This window comes from Micropterus salmoides, unplaced genomic scaffold, assembly GCF_014851395.1.
Source record: "Micropterus salmoides isolate LMB-PRFRI ecotype aquatic unplaced genomic scaffold, ASM1485139v1 Ms_hic_scaffold_3, whole genome shotgun sequence".
Lineage (NCBI taxonomy): Eukaryota > Metazoa > Chordata > Actinopteri > Centrarchiformes > Centrarchidae > Micropterus > Micropterus salmoides.
This window is the reverse complement of record NW_024042261.1, coordinates 2,324,554-2,338,439: the sequence shown is the minus strand read 5'-3', so window position 1 is coordinate 2,338,439 and position 13,886 is coordinate 2,324,554. Positions and strand designations below refer to the sequence as shown.

General features: G+C 41.0%; 1 protein-coding gene across 3 annotated transcripts in view; it reads left to right on the top strand.

The window, feature by feature from the left end:
* Positions 1–12,295, top strand: part of celf1 (cugbp, Elav-like family member 1) — a 50,377-nt gene extending 38,082 nt beyond the window's left edge. For 2 of the 3 annotated variants that reach the window (XR_005440691.1, XM_038694326.1), the window contains exon 15: positions 1,222–1,937. The gene's annotated coding sequence lies outside the window, so the exon portion shown is untranslated. Of the gene's footprint in view, positions 1–1,221; positions 1,938–11,887 lie in introns of those variants that run through there. The other variant, XM_038694329.1, reaches the window with a different exon arrangement.
* The last annotated feature ends 1,591 nt before the right edge of the window (positions 12,296–13,886 follow it).

Genomic DNA, 13,886 nt, shown 5'->3' with positions numbered 1-13,886 from the left:
TCTGTACCGTGCATACAGCGCAGTGAGACACCGGCATATTGGCGCAGTACTCCCGGAAAAAGGCAGATTGACAGCGGCTATAGAGAGACAGGGAGACATGCTGGAAACTCAGCTAAACTCCCACTGCACTGTTACAGTAATATTTTTATCAGCTGCAGGTTGAACTAATCCATGCTCGTTACATGATAACAGTACATTTACTGTATACTTCATCATTAGCTCACCTGTCTGCTTTTCAGTAACTAACTCTACTATCTGTGTTTCACGGATGGCTCAGCAATGTGAACACAGCTAACCGAGATTGTTGCTACACTTTATAACAGTTAAACCGCAGTAGGTAACTCTACACTAACAATAATGGATGGGTCTTCCTCTGTGGTGTTGTTGCCATTTTGTTGCAGAACCTATTGTATATTATGTGAGTCACATTTGTTACAGCGACTGAAACGTGGAGAAGCTGAGTATTGGTAAAACAACAATAAATCTAAATTTAGAGGTGCTCTGATCAGTATTTTTTGGGCCGGTCACTGATCACTGGGTCTATTTGAAGCCATTTATCATGTAGCATTATACAGTATACTGTTTATTTATTCAATTGGTCCTAAAAACAAGCCGGGAACGTTGAAGTAACAGAGCCTGAACATGTCTGGAGAAAAACAACGTCGGTGTTTCCACGTTTATTGCAGGATTTCTGTATTAAAGTGGTTGTGTTTCGCTCATGAGTTCAAGTGAGCATGCGTACTTGCACACACCTGGTTACAATCTTAAAACCACACCGCTAGTGGCCACTGGAAACTACATAATGCCCCTTTAATTGTGTTTTAAACTTTTCTTTATGGTCAGAACATGACAGACACTTTCTAAACAGTGGATCACTTAACAAATCTGAGGTAGAACATTCAAAACACTTATTGATAAAATCAGTAAAATAAATTTTCAGTCCCTTTTCCTCAACAAAAAAAATATTTTAATCATAAGATTAAGTGCTGATTCAAATGAATTAAATCAAACATTTATTGAACATTTGTTATATTTATATTGAGGAAAAATTATTGCAATAATTATAATTGTTTTATTGCCCAGCCCTAGTTCCTGGTAGCATGTGGCTCATCCTGACGCTGCCTGTGTGAACAAAAAGACGAGCATTCTTGTGTTTTCTGTGTTCCATTGCTGTTTAACCTAGGTTTGTCTCCCTGTTGTTTTTCTTTTTGTTTTTTCTAGATCTCTTCCTGTTTACCCTAGCATGTTGATGTGGCGTCACAGTTCATCGTCCAGTCCTTGTCTTCTGCGCTTCTCTGATGCTTCCAATTTCACCTGTGTTTGACATTTATTACCCGGTGGTTTAATTTTGTTGTTTCCCATATGTGCTGCCAACAGTGGCATAAGAAAACTGCCACTAAACATGTTTGAAAGTTACTTTGTAATTATTAGAAGAAAAAAGAATCTATTTTTCTAGACCTGACCACTAGATTTTTGCAAAATCAGTTTGACCTGAGTCTGACCTTTTAACTTTGGGTTTATCTCCTTCTCTGTGGAGCAGTCCTTCCAGTGCCCCATCAGTTTTTTTGTGTGACAGCAGCTAATCTGTCTCTCAGTGATGTTGTATGTGAGTGCGCACGTGTTCGAAAAACCTTTCAAGCGAGTTAGTGATCACATGTTGTTGGACAAGGTAATTTAATGCTAGTCTGGCTAAGGATATATCCTTGGGAGTTCCCATTCAAATCAGTTTTTACTTTAAGCCTGTCAGCTTGCCAGTGCAAACACATTATGCTGTTCTGCTCTTTTTTGTGTCGAGTATCAGACACAAAGACTTTAGTCACATTATATTTACTATCCAAGTTTTTTTAAGTATCGGCCCTTAAATTCTTGGCAAAATGTGGTCTAGATTGTGTTAAAATAAAAGTGATGAATAAACTGGAGCAAAATGTTTTGCACAATCAGTATTTTCCCTTTTATTGGACTTTCTTTGCAGGTCAGACTAGTTGTAGAAGCAGGTGATTGATTGGTGCGGCAGGTGGCGTCATGTACAACAGGTTTAACTGAAGGTACTGACTCAGACTTGATGTCTGACTGGTTGCAACATTAAATTATTTTTGTGTAGAACTATACAGACCTAGTGTGCTCGGAGACCTTTATCAAACACAAGTGGCCTTCTCATGAGCAGTGGTGTGTAGTTTGTCTTGTGTGTATTTATTGAATATAATCAAGAGACCTTACAGACCTTCATAGCTGCAGTCGTTAACAATTGAACATACAATTTGAAACCTTCAGCGTCTCTCTCTGCTGCTCGTGTCACTCTGCAAAGCCCACAAACCCACAAGAAGGAGCTGGTTGCCATGGATACCTTATCCCTCATAGGGCTTGCTCTTCTTGGTCAGAGTCTTGCGGAGAACCCGATCCCTCTCGCTTCCACTCGCCCTTCAGACCCTTTGGCCCAGGGCAGTGCACCCCAAGCTTTAGAGGCATCTGCAACAATGCCTAACACAAGTGGGGATGAGAGGCTAGTTCACCGCTTCCCACTCAAAAGTTATTCCCCAATGTTTGTCATCATGCCTCTTTGCTGCTCGTTGATATGAGCCCCATGGCATTGAACATGCCCAACTCTCCATGTGGAGCCGGGCTGTGTTCACACGTGTTTCGTACTCCACGCTGTTGTTAGCACACGAGGGACGGGCAGTTCTTTCATTGCTGCTGGGTGTTTCAGACATTGTGTTTGCTGAAGACATTAAGCTTGATTAAGTGAGAGCATGCATGTGGAGGGGGGCTGCGCAGTGTGTGCATGATTGACGCTGCGTTAGAGACTGCTCCTGGCTCTGATTGGTTGGTTTGAGCTGGGAGCAGTGGGTTCTTGTAAATGGCATCAGGAGCAGTAGGAGGAGCCAGAGCAACCAGATTATCTATCTCATGTACTGCTGTCAGGAAAAGTCATAATTTCAGCAAATATGCCAAAAAGTTTTTTTATAAAAACTACCTACTAAACCTTTAAGCCAGGCATACACTGCACGATTTAAAAAATCTTGTTTAATTTCAATTTCACACACTGTACGAGCCAAAGGTCACAAATTACGTGCTCACACTGTGATGACCAACCTCAACCTGAGTGTTTACGCTGTATGGGTATACAACGGCTCATCGCCCCTGCTGACCATTCTGCCTATTGACAAGTGTCAGTAAAGATTTGTTTGAAAAGGTCTGAGGCAGGTAGAAGTTTGTTTGCTAGCAATAATGCTTCAAGGCAGAATTTTTCTGCCTTGATCATCTGTGCCGTCCAGTGAGTCGAGACTTATTACAGTATGGCCTGTCCGCTTTGCAGAGAATTGAAGCTAAGCTTGCTATGTTTTATTGTACGGATTGTCACCTTGATAGCTAGTGTTGTGTCGTCGTGGCACTTTCAGAGGCTGTTCACCTCTTCACACAGGCGCTTTGAGAAAAATAGGTACTGATTGTGGGGAACTGACTTGTGGCTCTGTGCGACATGTTCAGGAGTATGTAGTCGGTCCTCTCTCCCCCCTGTACTCTGCACGGCAAACAACGCCTGACAAAGCTGAAATTCGGCCCAACTATACAGTGAGTTATGTGGCTCAGAAATGGGGTTGAAACGGGCTCAAACCATAAAGCGTATGCCCAGCTTTACTCATTCAGGCTGCAGGTGTAATTCACCTTTCACCCATGATTTCATCCTACTTGAATATTTGGTACAACTTTATTTTACTGATCCCACAGAAACTGAATTGGTATTGTAATTTTATATATAAATAAAGGAGGGTTCTTGGATAGAACTGTATAACTTGGTGCAAATTCAGTTGGTCCACTTTTTAACCAATTAGTTCCTGTTAAATACTAGTGTAATCCACAGTATTTTAGTCCGAGTATAGCAAGTCAACTGAGCATACAAAAATGTGAAATTTGTCTACAGGCAGCAATACAATTCAACAAATAAGGAGAATAAACTCATGACTTTGGAATTATTAAGGTTCTATCTGATGTTTTTGTAAAAAATGTGAAATGAAACTCTTATTTGAGAAGTTATCAGCATTTCCTGTAGGCTTTGGTGCATTTATGGCCCTAAAATGAATATCTAACTTGGTTTTTATGTGCTTCTACCTGCAAAGCACCAATCGGTGCCCCATATGTACACAGGAGGACCAATCAGGTTCTGCCTGTTTACCATGCCACCTCAGTGCTCTGTTACTGTGGAAAGAATGAACTACTAAAGATGAACTATTGCTCGGTCTTAAGTTCTGAAATCTCAAAGTTGATGAATTTATGGAAGTTGCAAGTAGTTTTTTTAACCTGGTTTGAACCTGTTAGATTACTGACTAATGTTAACGTCACGGATTATGCTACTGGTTTTTAGCAGGAACTAATGTATATTAGTAACTAAAAGTTACTGCGCCTTCTTCAGAGATGACAGCAATAAGAAACAAATGTAATATTTAGACTAACACTATCACACTCCTGACTGGGTTTACTTCTGTTTATAACTTGTGAATTGCAGCAGACAGGCAGTGAGGATAGTGCATCAGACTGCATTGATGACCTTGTCCAGGCAAACAAGTGGAACCTAATTTGGGGCAGAAAAGATTAGCAGCAGAGGGGCAGTAGCATACAGAAAAGTCGTTAAATGGGGAGAGGAAACATTTGCCAATCTTTTCTTTTTTTTGTTTTAAAATGCATTCTTTGTAAAAACTTTAGTGAAAATTGTGGAACCTTTCAATAATAATTGGATTTTATTTTTTTTTTAAGATGGAACCTTATAATTCCCAGGTCACAAATGAGTAATGAACAAATATTTACTAACTAAACTCAAACTCAAATAACAGTCTAGAACTAGGTCTCTCCAGGAAGGTAAATTTAGTTTTTCTACTAGGGCTGACTCCAAATAGTCGAAGATTCTATGCTTCAATGGGCGGAGCCTGATTCGTCTGTCAATCTCACAGTCGAAGCTTCGCTGCGAAACGAGGATCACGCCATTTTGCCGATATGGGGGTGCTCAACATATGATTTTACATAGAACTACCAGTTTTCTCCCAATAAGTTAATATACAGCCTATTAAAATATACATTTCAACATAATGCTGTAAATAAGAAAATGAGAAAAGAAAAAAAAGGCTTAATAAATGTTTTTAAAGTGCGTCAATAAATCCAGATTTGTAACCCTAACCCTGAAGGTAGGGGGCAGCAGTGTGTGAGTGTGTAGTGGCAGAAGACCCTACTAGGCACAACAACGGTGAAGTTAAGGCTTCACCGTTGTTCTGCCTAGTAGGGTTGTCAGCACCTTGCGGGACGTTTGGATCATTTATCACCATTGATGAACCACACAAAGAATATTACATCGTTTTTAAATAGTACTTGAAATAGACCCGTGAGGAACCCGCGACGTGCATGCAGCTGTTGGCTGCAAGTCGGCCTGCATGCAAAACCGCCCCCCCCCCCGCTTCCAATAGCTGCACACAAACACAGTACATGATTCGACTATAGGCAAGACTTGACAATTCTGATTCGATTATGTAAATCCTTAGTCGGGGACAGCCCTAGAAATTAGACGTGTTAAAATAAAGCATTACAGAATATTCTCCAAACACATACTTAAAGGACCCTCACAGTGTTTCATTAGTAATTAATAACATTGCTGCATACATTTATCAGTACCTTACGTGGAAGAACATGATTATGTTCTCCTACAAACCATTTTTTAATGAACAAAAGATTTTTAACTTCAACTGTTTCCAAACCTTATCAGAAATACACTTCCAAAAAACTAGTTAACCTATTGTGTAACCTAATGTTCAACCAGGAACTGTCTGGTCAAAAAAGAACAATAATAAAAACTTGAACTGCAAGCAGTCCAAGCCTCCCGGCGCAAAATGAAAACATCATCGCACAGAGGCGTGTCCTATACCATATGAATCGGCAGCATCCCCCAAACACATAGACATAAGGTTTATGAATGTGCGATGTACTGGCGCGTAGTTATGAGGCAAAATGTCCTTTGGTTGAAAATCCCATTGAAATGAATGGGATTGTCCGATGGTATTTCAGTTCCAATTATAGCGCCACCTATAAGCTGAATTGCACCAAACTTTTCAGGTGTTATCAGGGGCCTGTGGGGAACAAATGACCCAAATTTGGTATCAATCGGAGTTGTGGTTGTGGAGATATAAAATGCATGTAAGTCAATGGGAGTTTTTTGAATAGCGCCAACAAGGGGCTAGCTGTACCACATTTTGCACAGCCCCTCAGGGGGCATGCCACATAATGTCCTCAAGTTTGGTGTAAATTGGACATCCCTAAGATAGACTTCACTTCCTGTTTTTTGCGTTTGGCGTAAAAAATGTTTGAATTTGTGGATAGAAATTTCCATAACAAACTTTTATCAGTTTCATCCAGTCTGTGCTAAGTTGGACTTGCGGCTTTGGAGGCGTTAATTCAAACAGGTTTTTCAGTTATCGCGATTTTGCGAAAAACAAACGTCATCGGACAGAGGCTACAGTACGATTTGGCAACACCACCCAAACATGCAGATATAAGGTTTATGAATGCACGATATACTGCGTGGTAGTTATGAGGCAAATTGTCCATTGGTTGAAAATCCCAATCAAATAGGATTTTCCCACGCTATTTCAGCTTCAGTCATAGCGCCACATATAGGCCGAATTGAACCAAATTTCTCAGGTGTCTTCGGGCCCATGGGGAGGAAATGACCCAAATTTGGTATCAATCGATCTTGTGGTTATGGAGATATAAAAGGAATTTAAGTCAATGGCATTTTTTCAGACGTCTTTAATCTGCAATAACAGCGCCAGGTATGGGCATATTTTAAGGTAAACTCTGGTTCCTGGAGTCAAGAGACCATCCCGAACAATTCGGCTCAAGTTTCATGCAAGGGTAAGGTAAGTCAGAGATCGGACAGTGAAGCCGACCAAAGCCTGCATGGAGGAATCCAGACAAACACACTGAGCCATGAAATTTTTTGTTAGCGCAGCTATGCTTTTACACAGCACCACCTGGGAGGTAATTGCACAGCCCCTCAGGAGGGCATGGCACATAAGATCCCTAAGTTTGGTGTAGATCGGCCATTCCAAAGCTAAGTTATGACATCACTTCCTGTTTTTTGTATTTCGCGCAAACATTTGTTAGCTTATAATTAGCAAATTTTTTCGTGGATCGAAATTTCAGTGTCTTCGTCCAGAGATGAAGTCTCTACCATGTTTGGTGCCGGTGGGACTTTCCGGTTTGGAGGAGTTAATAAAAATAGGTTTCAGTTTTTGTGGAAAAAAAAAAAGTTTAGGTGGAAATGGCCATGGCCTATACCACAAGATTTGGCTCGATCCCCCCGAACGGTGGATAGAAGGTATTTGATATGTGCCTTTGTATGCGGACGTTCCAAGCCCAAATGCGTTGATCTTGCTTGAAGTGCCCCCTAGAGGTTGAAGTGTGCAAATTTTTAGCACCTGAGGTCCTCTCAGGTGTCTGTACTTACCCTATGAGTGTAGCACTTACCATCTAGGCCACAGTATCACTTTTAGGCCAAAACTTAAAAAATAAAAGATAGAAATAAAAACCAATATAACAATAGGATTCCCATGCCATTCTTTGGCTTGGGATAAATAAAATAAACAAGATGATAAATCTGAGCAGACACCTTTCAGTACTTGAAAATTTTCAACAGTACTATGGAGACATTTTAGTTGATACCAAAAACAGAGAAATTGTTGAGACCCGGCCTGAGTTTTTGTCAGTTTACAGCAAATGGATGTATTTCATCAGCACAGCACCATCAGTCTGGATGGGCTGGGCTGAATTACAACAAAGCGGTAACATCAAATCAACAACAGTAGAAGAAGCGATTGTTTTCATTTGGTTGATTGTGTAATCATAAGGCAGAAAGAACTACTGATATATCCTGGAGTAAAGTCTGTGTTCTCTGCTGTGGAGCAATCAGGTTGTCTACATTTGGTTAATTTCAGTGGGGGTTCTTCTCATGTTACAGGATCGGGTACAGTATTTCTTCCTAGTGCAGTCTGTATGACGGTATTCATTTTTGGTTTAACGTATTTTCCCCATTTTGTTACCACAACCATCTGCACACTGAGACTGAAACTGTTTAGACGTTACAACTCTGACCAAACTCCCTGCTCATACGTGCAGAACACGAACTGACAAAGCCTTTAAGTATTTCTGTGAAGTTGCCTTTTGCTCCATTGTGTTGAGGTAAATGCAACTTTTGTTGAGTTTTACATTGTAGTGGTTTTAATGTGAATTGCTAGAGTTAACCCCCTGTTAGTTTTTATTTTCTTTGGGGTGGGATCTGTGTCTCCAGTGCTTGGGATTGTTTTTAAGCTTTGGATCTTTGCTTTCTGCACCACATGAAGGTGCAATGCAGTCCAGCTGTCATCTCTGTGAGCCAACTATGTGATCCCTATTGCTTGGTTGGTTTCTGTACAAATAAAATGTTTGACAAACCTTCATATTTCCACTGTTTTTTGTCTGAACTCCCAGTGTGCTTTGTGTTGGATTTCTGGAAGGTATGTACTGCCAATGTTTTTAAATACATGATGGACCTACTGGTTCAAACTGTCAGGATTCAGAGTAAATTGGAGCAATGATATTGCTCAGGAAATGTTCTTCATAGTTTTAAGACCATTTATTGCGTTTTGGATGTGTTGCCAAATCCCAGATCAGTATGGTTTGGGTTTATAATTTAACTGAGGGTGTGCACTGAACAGTGACATTAGAAGGGCTGTTTTCTGACTAAGCAGTGACAAAATTTGACTGAGATGCGGGGGAATCATGGGAGTTGAGCTATAGGAAAAAAAAAAAACCTACACATAAAAACTTAATGAGATCAGGCACACACTGTCATTTAAGATGGAGCAGATTGTGATTATAAAAATTTAAATTAGTAAAATCTGCAAGTAATGTTTTGCAAGGTCCAAGGACAATGTGACAAATGACTGAAGAAAATCTCTGGGCAGGAGTAAACAACATGAAGAAGAAAAAAAAAGCACATGTACATAAGTATTCACAGCCTTCACTCACTTGCAAGCTTGGTACACCTACTTTTTGGCAGTTTCTCTCATTCTTCTTTGCAGGACCTCTCAAGTTCCATCAGGTTGGATGGAGCTCAGTGCACAGCCATTTTCAGATCTCTCCAGAGATGTTCAATCGGGCTCAAGTCTGGGCTCTGTCTGGGCCACTCAAGGACATTCACAGAGTTGCCCTGTAGCCACTCCTGTATGCTTAGGGTCATTGTCCTGTTGGAAGGGTGCAGACCCAGTAGTCACTCTCTATGCAAGCATTAGTGACTTGAATTTGTGGAGGTTGGTAAGTAAAAGGAGTGACGAGTCCTTTTAGGCTGATCAAAAACCCGACGCGCTGTTGCTTTCTGAACAATTTGTAGCTGGAAGACCCTCTAGGAGGGCACTGCAATAGTTGAGGCGAGAGATAACCATGGCCTGTACCAGAAGCCGGGTGGCGTACTGAGTAAGGTAGGGCCTGATTTTTCTTATGTTCTATAGAGCAAAGCAGCAGCCACATGATCTGAAAAGGACAGCTGGTCATCAATCATGACACCCAAGTTTCTCACTGGAGTGATGGTTGAGGAGTCAATTTGTTGTTATCTATCTCTCTCTCTCTCTCTCTGTCTCTCTCTCTCTCTCTCTCTCTCTCTCACTCTGTGGGAGCTGACCGGAGCAGCAGTAGACCGGTTGATTTTGAGTGATTTACAGGCTAGTTATAACCGCCACTTTGCCTGTGAAAAAGGCAGCAAAGGTATCAGCAGACAAGTTTGTGGGTGGTGGAGGTGGAGGAGGATTTAGTAGCGCTTTAAAGGTGGGAAATAATTTCCTTGACTCAGTGGCGCTGCTAATTCTGTCATTATAGAACACACTTTTGGCTGCACTGATGCTTGTTGAGAAGGAGGATAGGAACAGTTGGTAGCCCTTATGGTCAGCAGGGTCTTTGGTTTTTCGCCATTTTCTTTCAGCGGCTCTGAGATCAGTACGGAGCCCTCGGATGGTATCAGTTAGCCAAGGGTGGGGCTGGTTTGGGGCGAGCTGGTTTGGTGGATAGAGGACACAGGCTATCCAGGCATGAGCTCAGTGTAGAGCACAGAGATTGTGCGGCATCATTGACCTCGAGTGAGGAAAATGTATTGAGGGGAGGCAGAGCAGAAGTTACCACTGAGGCCAAGTGAGTGGGAGACGGGTTGTGGAGGTTGCTGCGGTGTGAGACATATGGTGCTGGAACAATGGGCTGTTCCTGTAGGCATGTTGTGAACTGGATGAAATAGTGGTCAGACGTGTGTAGAGGTGTGACTGTTGTGACTGACATTCGGTGCCACAGTTTCGGACAAGAACAAGGTCATGCACCTTGCCAGCTTTGTGGGTCAGGGGACTGAGAACCCGAGTTAGATCAAAGGACTGAATCAGAGACAGGAAGTCTGCTGAGTTTGATTTGTCTAAGTGAATGTTCATGTCACCGAGGACAAGTAACGGACTGCCATGCTGTGGCATTGAAGACAGCAATGTGTCTAACTCGTCCACAAAGTTAACCATTTGTCCTGGTGGATGGTATATCACAGCGACCTTTACTGGAGCGGACAAAAAGACAGCATGATATTTGAAGGAGGCATATTGATTGGGGGGTAGCAGTTGTGTGAATTTCCATTTGTTGCTAGCAGTGTTTTCTGGTTTGGTCTCACTCAGCGCCAAAAGCCAGAGAGATAATGTATTAGCATAAGCAGCGATAAAGTCAGCTTTGTTGACTACAGACTGGCAGTTCCATGACCCAACGGAGAAGTAAACAGATGTGGGTGCTGTGCCTAATGGCATGATTCCTCTTGTGTGCACCGGAGACAACAGGAATGGTATGGTAACACAGGGCGTAAGTGGTGTTTTAGCACTAGAGTCTAATTGCATACAGGTGAGATCGCCCTCCAGATTAACAAGACAAAAGGTTGGTTTCAGTGGGTAGGACACACACCCAGTTGTTTGAGACCAAATGATATAATGCTCAGTAAAGTGCAAAATTATAGAACATCAAGGGCTGGATTTACTAACACCGTGAATAAAGTGCTAAATTGCGTGTGCATTTTAAAATATTGCATGTGTAATAGTACCTGTTGTGGGTGATTAACTCAGAATTTTTGCCGAAGTGACAACAGGACCAAAACAATGGAGGTTGCAGTATTTAAATGAGGGTTTTGTGTGTTTAATAGTTTCCACAATGGAGAGTCGGGAGGGAAAGCAGCCACTGCGTAAAAACCTTGGTTTGTTTCATTCCGTGTGTCCTGAGTATGTGGAAATCATATGTTCCTGCCCATCCTGCCTAAGATTGCACTAAGTACTTCGGACAGCTTTGGGAAACCCCAGCAGAAACAGCTACAGTAGGCTGGAATGACCCAGACGCGAGGAAATGCAGAGTAACAAGAAGTTTGGGCCTGGCAAGTATTGCATGACTAGTAACTGGCTCCAAATCAGCCCTTAAGTCAGCCAACAGCTCCAATTTGGCAAAAATGAAGGTAAAATGTGCACATTATATGTTCCTCAGTCATGCCAAAAATATTGACATGAATGAAAAAAAAAAAAACCTTTTTCCAATTCAAATTTGCTTTATTGGTATGAATGTTACATGCCCAGTGGTGCTTGTCCTGTCTTTAAGAGTGCACCGATCACTCAGTTTGGCTGACGTCAGTTTGGCTTTTTCTCCCCAAGCTGTCAGACTCTTAAACTCTAATTCATCCTCAGCACTACTCCAGTGATCAGTTTATTTCTGTTTACCATTTTTATAATTGCTTCTGTATTAGTCTTCTGCTATGTGGCAGAAGAGTTACAAAACTCAATTTCACTTTATAATATAACCTACCTACCTACTCTACCTACAGGGCTGATTGGTGGAGTGCTGCAGAGATGGTTGATGTTCTGGAAGGTTCTCCTCTCTCCACAGAGACATGCTGGACCTGCTGACCTTCAGGTTCTTGGTCACATCCCTGACTAAGTCCCTTCTCCCCCAATCGCTCAGTTTGGCTAGGCGTCCAACTCTAGGAAGAGTCCTGGTTGTAACAAACTTCTTTCATTTATGAATGATGGAGGCCCCTGTGTTCCCTGGGACCTTCAATGCTGCATAACATGCACTGTAACTGTGGGACCTTATATAGACAGGTGAGTGCCTTTCCAAATCAATTTCAATCAGTTGAATTTACCACAGGTGGACTCCAATCAAGTTGTAGAAACATCTCAAGGATCAGTGGAAACTGGATGCACCTGAGCTCACTTTGAGGGTTATTGGGCATATGGCTGTGAATACTGCTTTTTTCGTCTTTTATTTTTAATAAATTTGCAAAGATTTCAAACAAACTTCTTTCATGTTGTCATTGTTTGTTGAATTTTGAGAAAAATAACGCAAAAAGAACTGTTCACCACAAAACTTGCTCCTGTGGAATGTGAGAGAGCTCACAGAAATAAAAAATTCAGGCCAAGGTCAGTGGCGATTGTGCTGCTGCGTTTTTAAGGACAAACAGCGAATTCTTGCCAGGTCAAGATCTACCCTGAGGAACATCTCAATTTATATCAATGAGGACCTTTCTGAACAGGTGAGGAAGAGAAAAGCTGATCTGCTACCTGCAATAAAAAGGCAAGAGCAAAAGGGGATTATGCCATCATCAGCTATGGTCGACTAATCGTGAGGCCAAGGAGCAGGGAATGAGCTGAGACAAAATGTGTGAGATTTCGTGGGTTGGTATTAACTGGGTAAAGGCATGGCACTGACCTCACTAAAAAAAGTGTTGGGAATAGCTCAATAGCTATATAAATGTTAAGAGTTCAACAAATAAAGATCATGAAATATCTAGTTATGCCCTCCTCAAATTTTGCACCCTCTGGACACCTTCATGGCAAAAATGTACATGCACAAATAAAATGCTATAAAATCATTATACATCAAATAATTATTTTCCATGAAATAAATATTAGGGAGATGGGTCTTTGGTGGTGATTATAGTATTCGATATGTCAAAGATTTGCAACAAAATTTATTTGATTGCATTAGTATTTTTTTATGTAGTGTCAGATTTAAAATTCTGCACCCTCTGGACACCTTTGTGGCAAAAATGTACATGCGCAAGAAAATTTATATAAAATCATCATACATCAATATTTTTTTCTGCTTTTTATTCATAATTCCCTTAAAAAACTTCTTCCCTGCTTAAAAATACCAAATATTTAATTATTTTCATCTTTAAATGGCAGTTGAATTATTTGAGACATTTGCAAAATACTCCCACTGGACACCTTCGTGACAAAAAAGGCCTCATAGACTTCAATTTTTCAAAGATTTTGCAAAAAAGAAGAGTCCCTGCAAAATTTCATGCCACAAGCTATAAAACAGCCAAAATGATCACTAAATAAAAAAAGTTGAAAAAAATGTACTAAAATGCCGGAGGAGGGCAAAAAGGTTAAACAAGATGCTGAGAAATGCAAGAACTCACTTATTTTCTCAGCTTATATGAAATAAAATACAAATAAATACAATCCTAAAATCGACTCTATAAATACAGTAATTTCTCCTTCTGCTCCGCAAGCAACTGTGTCTTCTAAATCAGTGAATTCCTTCACTTCTTTGTAAGTAAGATCAGAGATGTCAGGGCAAACATCTCACCATCACTTTCTCAGAACTCTGCATGTGACCTGTCTCCCACTCATTCTTGGTCCTCTTTTAAACCTGTGACATTACATGACATCACCTTTCTGCTACAAACATTGAAACCCTCATTTTGTCCCATGGATGTTCTCCCTACTGTGCTATTTGTACAAGTGTTTGATTCTATTGGCCCCTGTATGGTGGAGATGATTAATACTTCACTTTTAACTGGTGTTGTTCCTAGT